This window comes from Mandrillus leucophaeus, unplaced genomic scaffold (genome assembly GCF_000951045.1).
Source record: "Mandrillus leucophaeus isolate KB7577 unplaced genomic scaffold, Mleu.le_1.0 Scaffold211, whole genome shotgun sequence".
Lineage (NCBI taxonomy): Eukaryota > Metazoa > Chordata > Mammalia > Primates > Cercopithecidae > Mandrillus > Mandrillus leucophaeus.
The window spans coordinates 2,039,379-2,062,359 of NW_012102155.1; the positions used below are offsets into that span (position 1 = coordinate 2,039,379).

Consider the following 22,981-nt stretch of genomic DNA (forward strand, 5'->3'; position numbering starts at 1 on the left):
TGTCGCCCAGGCTGGAGTGCAATGGCACAATCTCAGCTCACCGCAACCTCTGCCTCCTGGGTTCAAGCGATTCTCCCACCTCGGCCTCCTGAGTAGCTGGGATGTTATAGGCATGCGCCACCTCGCCTGGCTTATTTTGTATTTTTAGTAGAGATGGGGTTTCTCCATGTTGGTCAGGCTGGTCTCAAGCTCTCCAGCTCAGGTCATCTGCCTGCCTCTGCCTCCCAAAGTGCTGGGCTTACAGGCGTGAGCCACCGCACCTGGCTGAGCCACATATTTCTTATCTGCATCATTCTTCCTGGAAATAAATGGGGGTAAGAATAAATGCATGTATTCTAGTCTGACAAATTAATCATTTAGGTAAAACAAGTGAATTAATACACGAATGAAAGAATAATCTTAGTGAACCTCACTGGGTGCTTATCACCTGATGTGCACTGAGTACTTGGATTATCTCACTAAGAATGCCCCATGAACTAGATGCTATTGTTCTTATTTTACACTTGAGGGAATTGAGGCTTGCAAAATCTATGTATCTTGGTTAAGGCCACACATTGAGCCACCAAAGATCTGGGATTTGGATCCAGGTCAGCTTAATGTCAAAGACATTTACTCAGTTACTAACTATGCTGTCTGCATGAGCAGGGAAGAAAAATGATTTTCCTACTTAGGCGCATGTCTTCTTCAAATGCTGGTCCAGGGATGCTCTGACCTTGACAAGTTATCAGATAAAGCTTATGCCTCCAGAGGTGCAAGTTTAGTGTCTATACAAGGGGCTAATTGTACATGAAATCCTAAGTGGTGAGATTCATCTCTCTCTGCCCATTGTTTAACATAACTGTGTATACAGTCTATTTGTTTATGAGCAGCTAACCCTGGGACTCAGGGCTGCCAGATTGAGCAAATAAAATTAAAAGATGCCTAGTTAAATTTAAATTTCAGGTAAATAACAAATCATTTTCAGTATAAGGATGCCCTATGCAATATTTGGGGCATACTTCTACTAAATTTTTTTTATTGTTTATTTGAAATTCAAATTTAACTGAGCATCCTGCATTTTATGTGGCAACCCATCTGGGACTGTTCTGTTACTGTAAAGCACATGCTTATATTCTTTGCTCTTCTGCCTAACACTGAGGTCTGCCATGGCTAAGAATGCAAAGAAACCCCCTCCCGCCACACACACACACACATAGTTGCAAAGAACCACACACATCTCTCACACACACACACACACACACACTCACTCATGGTAGCTATGTAAATAAATACCAACTAGCATAGCCCAAGCAGACATCCCCATGTGGGTGTGTTGCCCTGGGCTGGTCTTTCCCAGCAACTCCTCTCTCCCACTCAGTGCTTGCTGACTGAGGAGCCGCTCATAGCTTGGCTCTCCTTCTCCTCCCTATCGTCAGTATTTCCCTCCCTGATAGCAAACACTCCAGTCACTGCCTTTCACAATCAGTACCTGGTGCAGATGATCCTAGGTTCAGAATGTTAGAGCTAGAAAGACTCAAAGAGGACTTTTTACAAGTGAGGAAGCCGAAAACACATCATAAAGATCACTTGTTCAAAGTCACACAGCTAGGCAGGGGCGGAGCTGGTGCCGGAATTAACATTTAGCAAGGACTTTTTCTGACTTGGGTGGCTCTGCCTTACCACAATGTGGGGTCAATGTTCCATCCCCCTGTTCACTGCCATAATGTGGGGCACTTTGCCTCTTCCTTGATGGTGGTGATGATGATGGTGATGATCGTAACAATGGCTGATTTCTTTGGTTCTGGACACTTTACATGTAGCATATCATGTAATCATCACAATACCAACAAGGTATCTCTTATTCACTGCTAAAGTTGATCCACCAGCTTTTTATGCTGCTAACTCTAATTTTTACTCTCCCCAGGAACAACAGGGACCCATGACAATAATTTGCAAAGAGAGAGTTTGGGAAGTACATATTTGTGCTTATTAAACTCAATAACTCTTTCTCTTTTTGCTTCTTGTTTCCAAGGGGTTGGTAGATTCTGCAACTGGAGAGACAACTTAGGTAGCTCTAATACCGTTCCAATATATATAGCCTTCCAAAGTCTTCTTAAATTTCCTCCTTTTTTCCCCTGCTAATTCCAGCGTGCTCTGCAACACACACTTATTTTATTGCTTTGAGGGGAACAGAATTTTGGGTGTGTGTTTCCTTTAAGGAAGAATGAAGCAAGAGTATAATGCAAACGCTCATAGAAATCTTTACTTCTATCCATTTGGACATAGTTGTATTTGATAGAAATAATTGGGGAAGAGCTTGTATTCTTTGGAACAATGGATATATAATAATTACTTCATTTATTGAGCATTAATTATGTGCTAGACAGCAAATAAGGTATTATATGTTACCTACTGTATTTTTGGTTCTCCCAGTAACCAGGCGGGGTAGGCATTACTATCCCAATTTCACAAGAGAGGAAAAATGAGTCTCTGAGGGGCTTAAGGAATTTCCTCAAGGTTACATAGTCAGAAAGTAGAAAAGTTGAATATGGGACTCAGGACAGTCCAATTTGAATGTCAATGTTCCTTATTAGTGTAACACTTATTAATGTTAGAAATTATGCAGTTGTATTTTTGACAACCACTTTATACTGTTTCTTCCTAAAGTTTCACAAAGCATACTAGCATATTAAAGACTGAGAACTCCTGGAAAAAAAAAAGTCTGTTTGACTTTATTTAGCCCAGAGTTTTCAGGGACCATCTTTGCAATAGCTTTACATATTCCATAGTAAAGGCTATGGTTATACTTGGGATTACAATGGACTTAACACAGTGTCATTTGAGGCTCAATTAATGACCTCAGGAGGAAGCTTTTATAATGTAGAAAACTAACAGCTGGGAAAAAATGATAGTATTTTGAGATATCTGAAATGCTGTCATACGAAAGAGGGATTAGATGGTTTCAGATGTCTATAAAGGGTAAAACTAGAACCAATGCATAGAAGGCACAGGAAAATACATTTTGGTTTCACTTAAGGAAAACTTTCCAGTGGTCAGAAGTGCCAAAAAAAAAAAAAAAAATTAACTGGATCACCCATTACTAGAAGTAATTGACCACAGGCTCCATGCTACTTGTGAGAAAAGCACTGTAACATCAGCAGAGCTCTTGAATTAGATGGCCTTTAAGGTTTTGCCAACTAAGATTCTCTGTTTGTATTTAAACTGGTTAGTCTTATCCACAAAATATCAATTTAATGCTGAACAGTTGGTCTACCAGTTTATAATTGTATAGAAAATAGCCAATTGCATAGCAAACAACAGATTATATGTCTGAATTTTTTTAACTCTACAATTTTTTTTTGGCAGTACATATTGCAGGATATTGATGTGAATGGCCATATTTTCTTCCAGAGATGAGTGTTCTTTCTCAATGTGTGTTTCACTCTACAAGGATTGGTTGTTGATTTAACTGGGGGCTCAGGAATGGTTTCAGGAGAAGTGCTGATGGGGTAGAATGGGAATGATTTTCTGTGGTGTTGATATGTCAAGGTTTCCTCCTGTGCAGATCGTCGTACATTTCTGAAAGGATAGGTCTAGGTAAGCAGGTGAGGTTTTAAACATCTTAGTTATGTTATGTAAGTAAACTTATATTAAATATATTTACTTATGCTGCCCAAACTCTCAGAGAGGAAACTGAAAACATGAAAACTGTATAGTCCCCACACTCACTGTGACCTAAAGTACTACAATGCCTCCAGGGAGCAGACCACTGGGAGCCTTGATGCTACTTATGGAATACAGCAATATGTGATGTATTTGACTCCATTAGACAAACTGCAAACCATTTTACAGGCAGGAAATACGACTGTCTTATAAGCATGCATTATAAAACCATGGCCATGAGCGTGAAAATCACCCAAGCTATAAAACCAAGTACATATTTTTTTCTATTAATGGGTGTTTTCTACCTATTTGTTTTTTAATGCCTGCCAATTTGCTCACAGACAAATAGTGGCGGGCAGTGAAATTAAAAAAAAAAATTATGAAAAAGACAGATGTAATCCCAGTCCAGGTTTCCACCATTGAGTACCATTCTGTAGGAAATCCAATTCCCTGTTGAATATCCGAGGATTGCTGGAGATTGCTTTCATGTCCTGATTGTCACATGCCACTGTCCTTGCCCACACCACCTCTGCTGCTCCGGAGTCATTCCATAGATTTCAGCTACTCAAAGTCTGTCTGACCCCTTCCAGCAGCAGGTGGGCATTTCCTGTCCCCAGCCTAACCTTCCGATGAGAATCTGCATTTTTAGCAAGCTCCCCAGGGATTCAAATCCACACCAAGATTTGAGAAGCTCTGTTCTTGGTCACCTCTTGGCCTCTCATAAAGGCATTGTCCCAAGCATGGACACCAAGGGGCCTCTTGCCCCCCTTGCCCCTGTTGTATGTAACACTCTTAACTAAAGGCGTCCAAGGACCAAGGAAGATACACAGCACAGGAAAACTAAAAAGTGAATCTCAGATATCTCTGCACCCTAAGCCCATCACAGCATTTACAGGAGAGGGGCTATTTTCTTCCTTAAACTTTAGGCTAAAGCTATGTTGCTACGGCCTATACCTTCTTCAAATTAAAGTCACCTTTGCCATGTATTTTTCCCTTCAATTCTCAGAGCTCTAAGTCCTTGCCTCTGGTGTTCTCAGGGTAGCCCTAAATTAATATCATAACCGTCTTTGCCCTGAAGAAGGAAAATCCACTCTACTGGGCAATCTCACTCTCCTGGTTCAACTTCTCCTTCTAGACCTTGGCTCTGCCCTTTCAGAAACATAGCCAAAAATCTCTGTAAAGGATTTTCCTAAGCTACATAGCAGATTTCCTCCAAGGATAAGTCATATACCACCACTGGGAGGTGGAAACAGCTGCAGGAAGATCTTAAATGATATTTATATGCATATGAACATATATATACATATACATATATGTCTTGCTACACTTTAAATTTAAAAATCTATTAATATAACTTTTGACAAGCTAAAGAAAGAATGCTATTATTTGGATACCAAGTTATATGGTGAGTATTGTTTAAAAAACTATCATCTTATTCTTTATGCTATATTGTCTAGTTTCAGTTTGGTTTGGATCTCTCCATTGATCTTTCAGGTAATGATGCCAAACCATCCAAGAGTTTCTCTGGAGATAGACATTATTTTGTTATAAAACATATTTTAGCACTTTGGGAGGCCGAAGTGGGTGGATCACCTGAGGTCGGGAGTTCGAGACCAGCCTGGCCAACATGGTGAAACCCTGTCTCTACTAAAAATACAAAAATTAGCTGGGCGTGGTGATGCACATCTGTAATCTCAGCTACTTGGGAGCCTGAGGCAGGAGAATCGCTTGAACCCAGGTGGCGGAGGTTGCAGTGAGTCAAGATTGTGCCACTGGATGCCAGCCTGGGTGACAGAGCGAGACTCTGTCTCAAAAAAAATAAAAATAAAAAATAAAAGGTATTTTAGGGCAAAATTCAGCCTTTATCTCTATTGTCTTAGCATCTCTTTGAGAGTTTCTACTACTTTTTTCAGTTCCTCTTAAAGTATGAGATGCTTGAGGCTGAGGGCTGGGTTCATTACCTTAATACTTTTTGTATGTATCTCATTTTACATTTAACATGTAAAATGTTAATACATTAACATCATTACAACATGTCTCTGATGTTGATATTAGTTTTATTTTAAAGCCAGTCGATCAACAGATATTAACTGGAAATCTACATGCCAGACAGTAAGACCAAGCCTTGTCCTTAAAGAGCTTATATTCAATAAACAGTTGAATTACATTCAGTAGACCTAAGACCAACTGCCTCATTTTCTAGGTGAAGACACTGAGGCTCCAAGAGTTGAAGTGTTCTGCTCATAGTCAGCTAACTAATCAGCTCAGAACCAGGACTGAACCAAGTCTTCCAGGCTCATGTTCTTCCTTATGCTGCAGGATCAAATTGCACAGCCTATAGCTTCCCTGTAGTTATCTGTGCAATGATGTGGTGAAAAATCTGTTTGGAAAAAATATGCTTATGAGATGCTTAGGGTGGAGATGAAGATCTTAGGGGCATGTTCAACAAAAGAGTCTATTGATTAGATTAAGAGGCCCCCCAACAAAGCAAAAGATGAGAAAGCAGGCTTAAAAGGAAATAAGAGAAGGAGAGTGGGAGCAATAAGGATGTGAGGGCAGTGTAGCGGTCAATTCAGTGGCTTCAAACTCCAAAGCTACCAGTAAGGTCTGCTAAAATAGCCATGAGTGGTTCATATGAGTGAAGCCAAGTTCTGTGGGGTCTGAAGTTCGTGCAGTTGAAGAGTACTTCTTTTTGAAAAATGGCATCAAGTCACAAGTGAAGCAAACAGAAACAGAGTTTTGGAAGGAACCTGCATGAGAACCTGTGAAGGTTATGCATCAAGAGCTCATCAGCCTTACGATGAATCCACCTCTCAGAGGATCCAGATGCATTCAGAGGGTATAGGAAATGGTGAAGGGATGGAATGCAGTGTCTGGGTTGAGGTGGGGCAAAGCAGTGACAGTGTACATATATGTTGTGGGAAGGGTTTGCCATGAGAATGCAAGTTCTCATGAATTAGCAGAGATTTGAAGAGGGGTTCGGACCTCTCTCCAGGACCGCATGGGGCGTGTGTGTTGCGAGGTTGACTCAATCTTATCTATGGCTCTCAAGACAGGAGATCCCTTGCTATCACAGAGTTGTGTGTGTGTGTGTGTTTTTTTCTTTTAGTTACATTAACAAATAAGCCAGGTATGGTGGCATGTGCCTATAGTCCCAGCTAATCAAAAGGCTGAGCTGGGAGGATTGCTTGAGCCCAGGAGTTCAAGGCCAGCCTTGGCAACTTAGTGAGGCCCTGTTTCTAAATAAAATAAAATAAATTAATCAATTAACAAATGAAATGGTTACTGTTTCTTTTTATGCATTCTATGCTCCAGTCAAATTGAAATGCTTTTTGCTTTAATAATGTACAAATAAATATATTTTTATACCTGAAAATTTCAGAGGAAATAACAAGGTGCATTAGCAGGAAGGTCCATGGTGATGGTGGAAAAATTATTCAGGATTTTGGCTCAATGGTGACTGATTTCCAAAATGAAGACTGACATAACTTTTATAGGTAGGAATCTAATGGACCAGTTATTATTAGGTACAAAATTAACTTATATAGAAACACTTTTGGAGCACCTGTGTTTCAGATAACAGCAAGATAATGAAAAATAAGACAATAATTCTCCCTTCAAAGAGAAGATAGACACTTTAAGGGCTATCTCAATATTTTGGGAACAGGCAGAAAGATAGGATTGAAAAATAATTGGATTCTTAAGGAAATCCTGCCATTAACTAAAGGCAATAGCTGGAGCTTGACAGAGTCAGCTATTTAAATTCTCTGGACATTGCACTGAAGATTAGCTAGCTGTTCCCCAATCCATTTTCTCTTCCTCTTGGGTACACAGCAAAACTAGATTTTCCAGCCTCTCTTCCAGTTAGGTGTGCTGATGTGAATGAGTTCTGAACAATGAAAGGTGGTTAGAAGTAATTGTACCTTGAGGAGTTACCCTTAAGAACCTCTCACAGGAAATATACATTCTTTCTACTACAATGACAATCTTGGGAGCATTGTGTAGAAATGGAGCCAGCAGAAGGAAGAAATCTATGTCCCTGAATTATGGCTTTGAAAGTAAGAAAAGAGACCTCCTAATCAAGAATACCTTTTTTGCACATGCATGGGAAATTGATGTCTATTGCATTAACCCACTAAGATTTTGGGTTTTTCACAGGGATTACATTATCCTGATTCTGGGTTCAACAAACCGTGACCCATAGGTCAAACTCAGCCCATGGCTTACTTTTGTACAGCCCATGAGATGGTTTTAAATTATTTTATATTTTTATAAGGTTATTGGAAAAAAAATGCAACAGAGACCATACGTGGCCCACAAAGTCTAAAATATTTACTATGTGGCCATTTATTTTTTTTCAAGATGGAGTCTTCCTCCATCGCCCAGGCTGGAGTGAAGTCTTGCAATCTTGACTCACTGCAACCTCTGCCTCCCGGGTTCAAGCAATTCTCCTGCCTCAGACTCCCTAGTAGCTGGGATTACAGACGCATGCCACCATGCCCAGCTAATTTTTGTATTTTTAGTAGACTGGTCTCGAACTCCTGACCTCGTGATCTGCTCGCCTTGGTCTCCCAAAGTACTAGAATTACAGGTGTGAGCCACTGTGTCGGGCCCACTATGTGGCCTTTTATAGAAAAAGTTTGCCAATCTCTATTTTAACCCATACAGAAATTTCATATGAGAGAAATGTTTCAGACAGATACGAAGTCCTTGGCCGGGCACGGTGGCTCATGTCTGTAATCCCAACACATTGGAGGCCAAGGCAGGTGGCTTACCTGAGGTCAGGAGTTTGAGACCAGCCTGGCCAATATGGTGAAACCTTGTCTCTACTAAAAATACAAAAATTAGCTGGGTGTGGTGGTGCACGCCTGTAGTCTCAGCTACTTGGGAGGCTGAAGCGGGAGGATTGCTTGAACCCGGGAGGCAAAGGTTACAGTGAGTCAAGATTGTGCCACTGCACTCCAGCCTGGGCAACAGAGTTAGACTCTATCTCAAAAAAACCAAAAAACCCACAACAGATATGAAGTCCTCTAGTTATATTACAAGTTATTTTTCATATGCAAATATATTTACATATATTGAAAAAGGAACGATAGATTTCTACTTCTAGAAAAAGTGGAATTACAGACTGGTTTTACCAGACTGGTTTTACCTTCTGATCTGAAACCATTTTTTTTTTTTTTTGGAGACAAAGTCTCGCTCTGTTGCTCAAGCTGGAGTGCAATGGCGCAATCTTGGCTTACTGGAACCTCTGTATCCCACGTTGGAGTCTCTCCTGCCTCAGCTTCCTGAGTAGTCGGGATTACGGACATGAGCCACTGCACCTGGCCCTGAAACAGCTTTAAAAAACCTAAAAACTCAAATATATGGCTTTCAAGACATTGAATATTAGTCAATGAAGGAGTGACCCCAAAGAGATAGGAAACAAATGAAGTGAGTTGTGTGGTAAGTCAGCCTGTTGCCTGTTGCCCGAGAGAACTTCTAGACCTCCTGTGTGTGTGTTGGGAGAGAGCTGGGGGAACCTAGGGTGGCCCAGCTGCCTATTTGCACTGAGGAGGCAGGGCTGGACACCTGAGGAGGCTAGGTTGGCTAATCTTCACAAGACAGAGAACTAGGTTGAGAGCTGCATACAGAAAGAACTGTGGCAAGGTGCAGAGATCCCCCAAGTATGCTGTTGATCACTGATTAACATATTCATGTGAGAAAATTACTTGAGTCCAGGGGAAAACCTGTCCAAGAAGAGTAGAGGAAACAATCCCTAGACTGCATGCAGCCAGGAATGGAAAGAGCTTCTATTCCCACTAAACAGAAAAGAAAACCTCATAATAAATGGGACATCTAAATGGGACACTTAGAGGGATTTGCCTTAATAGTAGGGTGCAAATAGCCCTAGACTAGATGCTGTTCTAGTTTACTTAACAGAGCTCAAAAGCAAGATCCAGGAAGATTAAACTTTTTCCATATAATTCACCTGCATCCCAAAATACAACTCAAGAATATTTGTAGGAAAATAAAAATATCCAATTCCCAGAAAGGTAAAATTTACAATGTCAGGCATCCAATAAGAAAATTATATCTCAAAAGAAGACATTTATGCGACCAAAGGATATATGAATAAAAGCTCATCATCACTGGTCATTAGAGAAATGCAAATCAAAACCACAATGGGATACCATCTCATGCCAGTTAGAAAGCAATCATTAAAAAGTCAGGAAACAACAGATGCTGGAGACGATGTGGAGAAATAGGAACACTTTTACACTGTTGGTGGGAATGTAAATTAGTTCAAGCATTGTGGAAGACAGTGTGGTGATTCCTCAAGGATCTAGAACCAGAAATACCATTTGACCCAGCAATCCCATTACTGGGTGTATACTCAAAGGATTATGAATCATTCTACTATAAAGACACATGCACATGTATGTTTATTGCAGCACTATTCACAATAGCAAAGACTTGGAACCAAACCAAATGCCCATCAATGATAGACTGGATAAAGAAAATGTGGCACATATACACTATGGAATACTATGCAGCCATAAAAAAGAATGAGTTCATGTCCTTTGTAGAGACATGGATGAAGCTGGAAGCCACCATCCTCAGCAGACTAACACAGGAACAGAAAGTCAAACACAGCATGTTCTCACTCATAAGTGGGAGTTGAACAATGAGAACACATGGACACAGGGAGGGGAACATCACATACTGGGGCCTTTTGGGGGATGGGGGGGCAAGGAGAGGCAAGGACAAATACCTAATGCATGTGGGGCTTAAAACCTAGATGACAGGTTGATGGGTGAGGCAAACCACCATGGCACATGTATACCTATGTAACAAACCTGTACATTCTGCACATACATCCCAGAACTTAAAATAAAAAGTAAAAAAAAAATTACCATACCCAATAAGAAATGGTTGGAGGACTTAAACAGATACTTCATCAGAGAAGATATAGGGATGGTAAATAAGCATGTGATAGATGTTCCAATTCATTAGTCATTAAGGAAATGCACATTAAATCCACAATGAGATGTCACTACATTCCCTATTAGGGTGTCTAGATTTAAAGACTGTCTCTAAGTTTTGCTGAGGATATGGAGCAACAGAACTCTCATATACTACTGGTAGGAATGTAAAGTAGTTTAACCACTTTTTGAAAACTGGCAGAGTTTTTTTGTTTTGTTTTGTTTTTTTGAGAGGAGTCTCGCTCTGTTGCCCAGGCTGGAGTGCAATGGTGCAATCTTGGCTCACTGCAACCTCTGCCTCCCAGGTTCAAGCAACTCTCCTGCCTCAGCCTCCCAAGTGACTGGGATTACAGGTGCCCGCCACCTGTAATTTTTGTAAACAAATTTTGTAAGAAAAATCAGTAAAAAAAATTATTTTATTTTTAGCAGAGACAGGGTTTCACCATGTTGTCCAGGCTGGTCTTGAACTCCTGACCTCAGGTGATCCACCCGCCTCGGCCTCCCAAAGTGCTGGGATTACAGGCATGAGTCACCGCACCTGGCCAGCGTGTTTTTTTTTTTTTTTTTTAAATAACAGAACACTTACTGTATGACTTGGCCATAAATACTAGGCATTTATCCAAGTAAAATGATAGCTTATCTCTATACAAAGATATGTACATAAATTTTCCTAGCATCTTTATTTGTAATAGCCCCAAGCTGGAAACAACCCAAATGTTTGTCAATAGGGTAAGGGATAAACATGCAATAGTAAATCTTTATGTATTAGTTTGCTCGGGCTGCCATAACAAAATACTCCTGAGTGGCTTCAACAACAGAAATGTATTTTCTCACAGTTTTGGAGGCTCAAAGTCCAAGATCAAGATGTTAGTAGATTTGATTTCTTCTAAGGCCCCTCTTCTATGGTTGCCTTCCCCATGTACTCTTATTATGTTCTCTAAGTGCACCCTTGAGGTCTTATGCATTCTATGCTTCAGTCAAGTATACCTAATGCTTCTGCATGTACCTAATCTTCTCTTTTTATAAAAACACCAGGCAGAAAGGATTAGGACTCACCCTCTTGGCCTCATTACAACTCATTTATCTCTTTAAAGCCCCTATCTCCAAATACAGTCACATTCTGAAGTATTGGATTTTAGGGCTTCAATGTAGGAATTTTGGGAGGACACAATCTAGTCCATAACACTAAGTAATAGAACTCTATTCAGCAATAAAAAGGAAAGAACTGTTGATACATGCTACAACATGGATGAATCTCAAAATAATGAGGCTGAATGTAATCAATGAGACTGGAAAAAGTATATGCTTTACGATACTGTTTATACAAAATTCCAGAAGCTGCAGACTACTTTACGGTGACAGAAAGGATCATTGGTTGCATGGGGATGTGAGAAGGTATGAGGGCGATACTGCAAAGGGGCAAGAGGAAACTTCTGGAGGTGATGGATGGGTTCATTTTCAAGCTTGTGGTGATGGTTTTATGGATGTATATGTATGTCAACATGTTTTACATTGCATATTTTAAATATGTGTAGTTTATTGCATTTCAATTATACCTTAATAAAAACGTTTTTTTTTAAAGAGCTATAAACATGTTATAACTTCATTTATAACCTGTGACAGGCCTAAGTTCACTTTGCAATTTTGTTATTCTAATAATAATAATAATAATAATAATAAAGATAACTACCAACAAAAGTGACCTGTGTGGATGAATCACAGTGGTTTTGGGTTTTATCTGTTTTGAGCACCTGTTATTTTGCTTGTGTTGCACTGTTGTCCTCCTTTCCCCTGGAGAAAGCACCTCCAGTCTTTTGGTAACTGTTCCTCTCCCTGCTCTCATCGTGGGGATGCAGAAGAATACCTGCTTTTTTAGACACAATTGATTGGCTGATGGGCGGGCACTTTGAACCTAGCTTGTCCAATCAGATTACTTCCTTGGGGTTTTTCTTACTAAAATTGTGATGAGTTACATCATGCTGGAGATAGAAGCTGTGGGATAAAGAGTTTCTGACTGGTGGTTTCCATGTTTTCTTCCATCTGGAGAAAGTTAGTGTGTGCTGAGAGAGAATGAAGCCCACACAGAGAGAGGCAGAAATGACAGCTGGAGAGAGAGGTTTGGCATTGTTTGAGGTTCTGGTTCTGGTTTCATTTGTTGCTGAGAACTAGTGACATCCCTGACCTTTCCATAATTTTCATTTTTCCACATTTCCTTATACTTTTTGTGCTAATAATTTCCTCATTTATCATAATTCAGGTTAGGCTCCTGTCATGCCAAACCCTGTCCACAGTTTACTAAGTATTTAAGACATATATTTCTCATTTCTCTTTCAATGCCTGAGATCCTGACATATCCCTGAGTAAACATGGGGGTAGGTCTGACCAAATCAACAATTCCACTTAATTCAACACACGTTTATCAAACACCTATCAAGCCAAGACAGTCTCATGAAGAGTGCATTTAAACGGCCACTCAGAATTTGAACAGCTAAATAATTTTGAGATATTCCACTATAAATAATTTTGTGGCAAACTCCCAAGTGTACATTGCTGAAAAAAATAGATGGAGCCCCAAACTGAACTCATTAGAACTATGTGACCATAGGGAAATGAAAACCATTCAACGATAACTTTCATTTTGTTAGCATTCCCTGGATTCTAAATCAACTGTGGACTAGAAACTGGCTCTTAGACTTTATCTTTTATGGTAACTTACACCATAATCAAGATAAAGCTTTTTTGTTCCAAGGAATTCTAGTTCAACAAGATACTCTAAATTCAGTCATCCCTTTCTCCCTGTTGCCCCAAACCACTAGGAAGTAAAGAAACTGAGCAAAAGCTATATAGCTATTCATTACGATGCTATTGTTTTGTTTTGTTTCACTTATTATTATTTTTTAATTTGTCTTTTGTGTTGCACATGACAGCTGATTGGGTGTTTTCTTAGTGTTTTAAGGGGTAAACCACTAAGTCTTCCATGTCACTGGAGGATTTTTAAAATAAAGTGTGGTGGCGTTTCTTGATAACAGAGGTGAGTATCAAGTTTACACACCTCCCTTGTATAGGGTTAAATAGTCATGGTGAGAATGCCTTAGAAATGATCGGATCCAGGCCAGGCGTGGTGGCTCACACCTGAAATCCTGGCACTTCGGGAGGCCGAGGCAGGTGGATCATGAGGTCAGGAGATTGAAACCATCCTGGCTAACGCAGTGAAACCCCATCTCTACTAAAAAAAAACCATAATAATAATAATAAATTAGCCGGGCATTGCAGTACGCACCTGTAGTCCCAGCTACTTGGGAGGCTGAGGCAGGAGAATTGCTTGAACCCAGGAGGTGAAGGTTGTAGTTAGCCAAGATCGCACCACTGCACTCCAGTCTAGGTGACAGAGCAAGACTCTGTCTAAAAAAAATAAAATAAAATAAAATAAATCAGATAGTGGCAAGCAGAGTGCTAAGCAGGGTATAGGTACTTAATAAATAACTACTAAACAATTACATAGTGAGAGGTATTCAGAAAATGTATACTTGGCATTCACATATGAAGCTGCTTCTATCTTAAAGCTTGTTAAGAAATTCTTTAAAAATTAATAAAATCGTGAAAAAGCACATGCTCTTAGGAAGGTTGCAAGGTTTTTTTGTTTGTTTTGTTTTTTGGAGCAAGCGTGAATTTGTTTCTCTGCTTTTGCCTTGGTACCAACCCCGACCTATCTCTAACCCCTCAGCCCAGGAGAGGAACCCAGTATTATCTATGCCAAAATGTAATTTTTAATATTTCTCATATTATGAAACTGTAATTCCTGCTCCCATAGGGCCCTTTGCCATCACTAAAATGCCTTACTTTTCCATCTATCGCTCCCTTTGATTAGTCACACAGTTTAGAAGTGATGACTACCTTTTTTTTCTTAACTCATTTTTTAAATTACATAAGTAATATGCTTTTTATAGTATAAATGTTGTGTTAGGCAGTTTTTTTGCTATAAAGAAATACCTGAGGCTGGGAAATTTATAAAGAAAAGAGGTTGAATTGGCTTACGGTTCTGCAGGCTGTAGAGGAAGCATGGCGCTGGCATCTGCTTGGCTTCTGGGGAGGCCTCAGGGAGCTTTTACTCTCGGCAGAAGGTGAAGCAGGAGCAGGCGTCTCACATTGCAAAAGTAGGAGTAAGACAGAGAGGTGGGGGTGTCGGGGGTGGGGGTGCCTGACATTTTTAAACAACCAGATCTCACCTGAACTTATCACCAAAGGATGACGCTAAGACATTTGTGATGGATCTGCCCCATGATGCAAATGCCTCCCACCAGGCCCCACTTCCAACACTGGGGATTACATTTCAACATGAGATTTGGTGGGGAAACAAATTCAAACCATATCAAACATGAAAAAATGAAGGTGACTCCCTACTCCCCAAAAAGAAAGAAAAATCAGTCTTCATTTCCCTGCCCAGAGATGTCTGTTGTTAACCTTTTGGTAGGTTAACAACCTTTGGTAGGTTACACACACACACACACACACACACACACACACACACACACACACACTCTTATTGTGCAGTACATGCCTGCATGTTTCAAACTGCAGTGGAATTGTACTCTTTATCCCATATCATGAAAAATTTTAATGTCAATGAAAACTCACATCCAGTATTATTTCTAATGACAGTACAATGCTTCATTGTGCAATTATAGTTCAATATAGCTTCCAGAAAAATTTAAAATATTATCAAGAGGAAGCATATTCTTTAGGATAAAAGATAAAATATTATCATGATGAGGTATGGTTTTTAGGATGCTTCCTAAGCCTCTTTACATAGACTTGACTATGTCCTGTAATCTCACTGCTTCATTTCCCACCCATAAAGCAGGACACTTTAAATTTACCCAGCACATTCTGCAGGGGTGGTAGGTGGTGGGATTAATCAATACTTTCAGATATAATTTAGAAAGTGAAAATTGAAGGTCTGACCTATGGCAAAAGTGTAAACTAAGACTGATCTTGAGACTCTGTTTACTTATCTGTAATATGGGATTCATATCGATATTATAGGATTGTAATGAGGATAAAAATTAGGTCATAATAAGAAAGCATCAACCACTGAAAATGACATCTAAAAAAGAATTTGGTGAACATTAGTGTCCTATCTGGGAGCTCCGCTTTTCTACTCTTTGTCTTCCCTGTCTCTTCTTACTTTGTCAACTTTTCCTTCTTTTCCCACCTCTGGTTCCTGGGAACCTTGTGTTTTCTGTCCTTCCTGTCAAAAGCTCAGCTTTCAGATCGTTCCTTCATCATAAAGTGTCAACACCTAGTAGGTGCTTAAAGAACACTTTAACAGGTAGCGGATGTTCACATGCCTGGAATCTTAGATAGCTGCAGCTGGGTGGGGTGAGATAAGGCCTACTGAGTGAGTATTCACTTACCTTGCTTACCTATTCATTTACCTTGCATGAGTCTTACCATGAGGACTGGTAATAGTGGGGTTGATATTCAGGATATTTAGCCACCAGTTCTTCCTCATCAGAATGGATGCTGATAGAAAACAAGTGATTTGGCCAGACAGTGTGCACTGGCTGTATGTTAATCTCAGTAAATCGTGTTTAACATACTCTTGTGCTCTTTACTTTGTTACCTGAGCTATTCACTTTGTGGTAGGGTCTGTGGAGTAGTAGAAATAATCTGAGATTTGGGCTTCCGTTCAAATCCTGGCTGTGTTATGTCCTACTTGTGTAATGTTGGCCACAATTTTCTTATCTCTAAAGAATTATACTACCTACCTCATAGAGTTTGTTTGTTTTTGGTGAGGCTCAAAAGAGGTTTCTATATGGGAATATTTCATAATGAGAAAAATGTGATAGAAATACTAGCTGCTATGATTCAGGAGTTTGTCTTTCTCTATATGTGACAAAGACAGTACCAATTATGCACCAAAGCTATAGATTAAAAAAGATTCCAGATTTAGTATAAATGATAGTTTATATTTTAAGGCTTAGTGAGATGGGGTAAAATGTATATTTCTGGGTACCCATAGCTCTTTCTCGTCTATGAAATAAGATTGTCCTAAATCATTCTTAGCTTCCCTCTAACTCTTCAAATCGACGCTTTCAGGGCCAGGGCTTTTTATCGGGCAATTTCTTTGGGGGTTTGAGTCTTCTTTGCCAGGCTACTCAGACTCACTTTAATTGAGTGCAGCTGCGGAGAATTAGCTACCACCCCCCCCCCCACCCCCCTGACCCCTACTTCAAGGCTAGGCTTGAATAATTCTGTTTTGAATCCATGAGTGGCCCAGAGAATGAGAGAAGCAGACAAAAGGTTTCAGGTTTCTCAATCAAAGTTTCCTGTGGTCCTACCCATACCAGCTATTGTGCGCTTTTTTCTCTGAATGACTCAACTCTGACCTGTCATGCAGTGTTTGATATTTATATTTCTGGAAATGGTTAGCCACATTACTAGGTAATAAGGTTGCAAATTCCAAGTCTCCCTTGTAATCTAGGTCAGATGTTGTCCTGGGAGTGGGTGGGAAAGTAGAGAGGCCAAGACTGAGGCTGCTATGCTTAAGGGCAGATGATGAGGTCAAGCCTGGCTGCCTGCATTATTCCCTGGTACTTATCGGTATTTTGGCGAAGGACCTCCTGAGCTCTTAGTTCAAGTTTTCTGGTCTTTTACTTAAATTTGCATGGCTCTTGGATCTTTTCAATTGTTATTATTGCTCCATATTTAAATGGAATTTGCCTTAAAACATAGAATATTAGCAGCCGGGCATGGTGGTCACGTCAGTAATCCCAGTAGTTTGGGAGGCCGAGGAGGGTGGATCACCTGAGGTCAGGAGTTCTAGACCAGCCTGACCAACATGACGAAACCCCATCTCTACTAAAAATAAAAAAATTAGCCGAGCGTGGTGGCAGGTGCTATTAGGCTGAGGCAGGAGAATCACTTAAACCTGGGAGGCGGAGGTTGTGGTGAGCCCAGATTGCGCCATTGCGCTCCAGCCCGGGCAATAAGAATGAAACTCTGTCTTAAAAAAAAAAAAAAAAAAAAATTAGCCTGGAAAGAGAGCCACAGGATTAAACAATTCAACCTACTCCTTTACAGTAGAGGTAATACACACGGAGAAAAAAGTTTCTTGACTTGCCCTGGGCTACAGAACTGCTAAGTGGAAGAGGTAGGTCTCAAGGGCCTAAGTCCGTTGTTTTTTCAAGACGACTTTCTGTGCTAATTCCCACTGGTGTGGTTTGCCCTTGGACACTTCTGATGCTCTCAGTTGGCTTCATCCATCTGTTTGTTCCAAATAAACACTATTATTCCCAACATACACACATCCTGGGATATTATCCATATGCAGGAATCTAAAAGTGCTCAGGATGTGGTGAAACCCCAGGGAAGGAAGGAAGGGCAGGGGAATAAAAAGGATGGGAGTGAGGTTGCTGTAGGCAACCGAATTCACACTGGCACAGCCATAGGTTCAGTCCTAAGTCAATCTAGTGAGGTACTTTAATATTTTAAGTCTTCCCTTGGGATGGCCCAGGGTGGTGGGCCAGCTCCTCCTCTCTTTGCTCCTCCTATATATAGGCACCTGGAGCCAGAGAGGTTCTTAGTTTTAAGACCCCACCTACATTTCCTATCGTGAGTAACCGACACTGGCAGGGACTGACTTGTAATGGCAGCAAGTTCCTGACATCTGGTAATGGAGAGGAACAAAGGGTGGGAGGCCAAATAGGGAACAGACAACCTCCATGGAGGGGAAAGTGAAATAGGGCAGAAGTGGCTGGGCAGGAAGACCGAGAAACACACACATGACATGTTCAGACATATCCACATTCTCTCACACAGGAAGAGGTGGCGAGAGCCCACAAAAACTGTGCTACTCCCAAACACCAGTCACTTCCCTGGTGCATCCATGAAGTTGACTAAACTGCTATACATTCCACTGCCTTAGAGGTCCACAACCCCATTGAAGAGCTCAGAGTCTGAAGGAGGGAGCTCTGTGGAGCAGGGCGGTGGCTCCCAAGGCTGCCTAACCTTCAGGATCACTGGTGCCTCTTGTTCAATGTGCAGTTTCTGCAGTTGCTTGGTTCCTCTGAAAAGAAGCTAACCACCTTTGGGCTTCTCTGTTAATAAGCTATACGACAGATTCTTAGGACAAGGGATGTTTGGGGAAACTGATGGGGAGAAAAGAACCTGGGATGTGGAACCACATGATCCTGTGTTAGCTTGGTAATCTTGAGCAAGTGTTTTCTGAACTGAAAACAGGAGGTATAGTAATGAGTTCAAAGGTATAGTTCTGGAGCCAGAATGCCTGGGTTTGAAATCCTGGCTCTGTTGCTTATTAGCCTTGTGTCATTAGGCAAGTTATTTAACATCTTTTCCCCTTGATTTCCAATCTGTGAAATAGTGATAATGATTATAGTACTTTTCTTATTTTTGTGAAGACTGAGCTATGACTTAACTAACTTGGAAAGATACCTGGTTCATTGAAAGACTATACAACCATCTGCTGTTAGTATTAAATAGTGGATAATGATGTTATTTCCCATTTTGTTAGGAATTACGTAAGAGGATATAGATAAATTGCTTCATGCAAAGTTGATGCTCAATAAACAGTACCTGCTTTAGTATGAGCTGTGTACATAAAAATGTTTACCAACATTGTCTACGTGGGAGCATATTATCATATTGTAAACTGAGTACGTAAGTACTGAAGAGACCTCAGGGAAAGAAAGAAGGAGATCCTCAAGTCTTCTGCAAGCCTAATTTATAAGTCAGTGCATCAGCTGAGGCCATCAGGCTAAATTACAGCTGCTCGAAGGGGAGATGAGTATATCCATTATGTTATGAGTATATCCATTGAAAGTAATGGCAAAAACCGCAATTACTTTTGCACCAACCTAATATGAAGGATAGTGTGGATGAACAAGGCTGGAGGCAATTGTTATCAGCTCAAATCAGCGCAGATCCTCGTGAAAAATCAAATGGATTTTAAAAACCTAGCTCATTTGAAAACTGCCAAAATGCACGAGAACAGCTCCGGAAATCCCATCTGTTTCATATTTACAGAACTCCTCGTTCCTTCAGTCTGGGCACAACTGACTCACTCTTAATTGTGTTCCTATGGCAGTGTCTTGTCATTTCCAGAGAAATCAGACAGCAGGTTTGATGTGTGTGAGAAATGTGCACCCGATTTTGTAATTGGTAAGACTAAGGATTTGATTTCTTATGAGCTACATGGGAAAGAGATTGTATAATTTAGTAAATTTACAAATATATATTTTCATGTAAAGTAATGATGTCTGGATCATAAACTATGCCTTTTCTTTTGCTCACCAGCACCCTGTGGGACTGTAGTATAAGAAAGGTTCTAAGAGCTTGGGTGGGCTGTCTAGCCAGACTGCCTGGCTCTATTCTTGTCCCATTACTTAGTAGCCATGTGACTTTGGGCTAGTTACTTAACTGCTTTTTTTTTTTTTTGAGATGGAGTTTCGCTCTTGTTGCCCAGGGTAGAGTGCAATGGTGCGATCTCGGCTTACAGCAGCCTCCACCTCCTGAGTTCAAGCAATTCTCCTGCCTCAGCCTCCCGAGTAACTGGGATTACAGGCATGCGCCATGATGCTCGGCTAATTTTGTATTTTTAGTAGATACGGGGTTTCTCTATGTTGGTCAGGCTGGTCTTGAACTCCCGACCTCAGATGATCCACCTGCCTCAGCCTCTCAAAGTGCTGGGATTACAGGCGTGAGCCACCGCGCCCGGCCTAGTTACTTAACTTCTGTGTGTCTCAGTTTCCTCGTGGATAAAATGGTTAAAGTAAGAGTACCTATCAGTATTAATTAAAACTACCTGCTGTTACAGCTGCCTAAACCTTAGAACAATAAATATTTATTTCTTGCTCTCACCAAGGTCTGGTGGGCATCATGGTTTTTTTCTTTTCTTTTTCTTTTTTTTTTTAGTGGCTCCCTTCCAAGTAGTGATTTAATCTAGATCTCTTTCATCATGGGACTTCGTCATCCCCTAGGGCTGTGCTCTCCAGTATGGTCACTAGAAACATGGGGCTTTTAAAATTCAAGTTAATTAAAATAAAATATTAAACTTCACTTCCTAGTCACACCTTAAGTGTTTGTCAGCCACATGTGTCTAGTAATCTGCAACACTGAACAGCACAAATATAAAAAGTGTCCATCTGTTAAAGAAAAAAATTATTCAATGACAATTTTAAAACCATGATAAGGAAGACATTATGCAGGGTCATTGTCACAGGCAAAAGGACTATGGCAGTGGGGTCTTGCACTCAGAGAGAGATTGAGTTCAACTGTGAATACAGCATTGAGTAAGTTGGGATTTATAGCCAAGAAACAGGGTGTGGGTCAGTGGATGGAAAATTACTAAAAGGCAACATCAGGGGTAAGAGGGATTCTGGCTAAGCCTAACTAAAAGGATTCTTGCTGAAGACAGCCAGTGTTATCAGATATTACCTGTCGGATCGTGGAGGATGAGAAAGTGATCAGATATTGAGGGTCTTGCCAAACTGATTTGTCCAGGCTCTTGTGAAAGTTGGATTTTACAAGGAAATGCACAGATAGGCCTAGGAGAAGGTTCAGGAGCCTAAGTTTGTTCAAGCAAAGAATCTTTGTCACATCGTTATAGAAAGTTTTATTCTACAGTGATACCTCAGGGCTTCCTTGGAGTTCTCTGCTGCATTGCTTTCATTTAGCCAGCAAGGGAGCAGACAGCCCTCCTGGTATGTTGAAGGACAGCAAGAAAAGGCTTTAAGATTTTTCTGCTTCTATATTGTACTAGGCTCAGGGCCTAGTTATCAATAGATCAAAGGAGTATATTTTCTGACTATAGAAGATACAATATGATCTGAGTTCCTTAGGCTTGCTTTTTGATATTCTGAAAAATTATAGAATATGCTCTCTCTAGTTCTTGACATAGCCTGCTTTCGAGCCTATTCGCTGAAAAATGTTATTCGAATATCAGAAGCTGAATATTATTTTGTTTTTTTTCTTTACTTTCCCTTTGTAACACTCTCCCCACCACTGGCACAGAAGAAAGTCTTACTAAGCCTGGAGAAAAGGCACATGAATATTTTTCATACTGTTATCCCTGTTAACACTTCTTGCCTCAGTTGACGAATTTCTGCTTCTTTCACAGGGGTCAAACATCAGACTAAACGTGGAACAGTGTGCCTCAGACTAAGATTGTAATCATACAGTGGAAATAAAATTGTTTTATTTAACCAATTAGTGACAAGGGATCAATCAAGTTGTTTTCTTGGCACTGTGTATCCAATTCTATGACTATGATTTCATCTTTGAAGAAGTTGCATTCTGTTTTCAGGAAGACAATCTTTGGTTGCCTTCCCAACATCATTTTCTGCCTTTTCAGAGTCATGACTAGAGAATATATTAGAAATTTTCTATATAAATCATAAATTTGCCTCTTAATATTGTAACAATATTTTATTCATTTTCCTACATCATTTGACTCTCCTACCCTCATTATTTTGTTCTAATTTGATTGTATGTTTGGCTCAGAACACTGAGTGAAGGAGGCATGCAATTGTTTTGAGGATAACCAGCAGGCCGAAGTTAATTTACACTTGGTGGATTTCCAACTGCAGAGGAGTTGGTGAAATTGTCATTGGGGCTTTTATTTTGAAGTATTATGCAGTTTTGTGTTACCACATGTTTAATAAGATTGAACTAACTGAACACTTGCTACCTGCAAAATAGAGAACTAAAAAAAAAAAAAAAAAAGCCCGTCACATCACCATTTACTTCCTTCATGGCACTTATTGCATTATCTGATTATCTTGTTTATTTACTTGTTTACTTACACAGTGTCTGTCTTGCCCACTGGAAATGCACATATTTTGCCTCTTTCTTTTTGTGGTTATAAATCCAGCACCTGACACAGTGCCTACAACATAGAGAGGTTCAAAATATAGTTTGTTATCTGACAGAAAAAAAAAAAGATGTTTATCTTCTCTGGTAAGAATGTTTTTCCTCTTTCAAATCTCCCATCTCATAAACTTTCCATTTCCAATTATCCTTTGGTTGGTTGAAGCAGCCATTTTCTCCTCTGATATCCCAATGATGACTCTTAGTACTAGTCATTTGATATTCTATACCAGTTTATAAAGATTCTTTTATTCTCATTTAGGTTACGTTGCTCTTACATATCTCTGCGCTGATACATGCAACAGCATTTTGTAAAATGTCAAACACCTCTACAAGTATTGGTTATGATGACTGTTGTAAGCTCCTTGAGGTCAGTGGTACTAGAATACAATTTCTCTGATTAAATCGTAGTGACTGATCCCTATGTTATGTCGATGAATAATTAAAGTAGCAATGATTTTGTCTGTATCTCTAGAGGTGAGGACCAA

General features: G+C 40.2%; 1 long non-coding RNA gene across 1 annotated transcript in view; it reads left to right on the forward strand.

Annotated features, from left to right (window-relative positions):
• The window catches only part of LOC105539917, a 307,648-nt gene that overhangs the window by 132,234 nt on the left and 152,433 nt on the right, over window positions 1-22,981 (forward strand). The window lies entirely within an intron of this gene.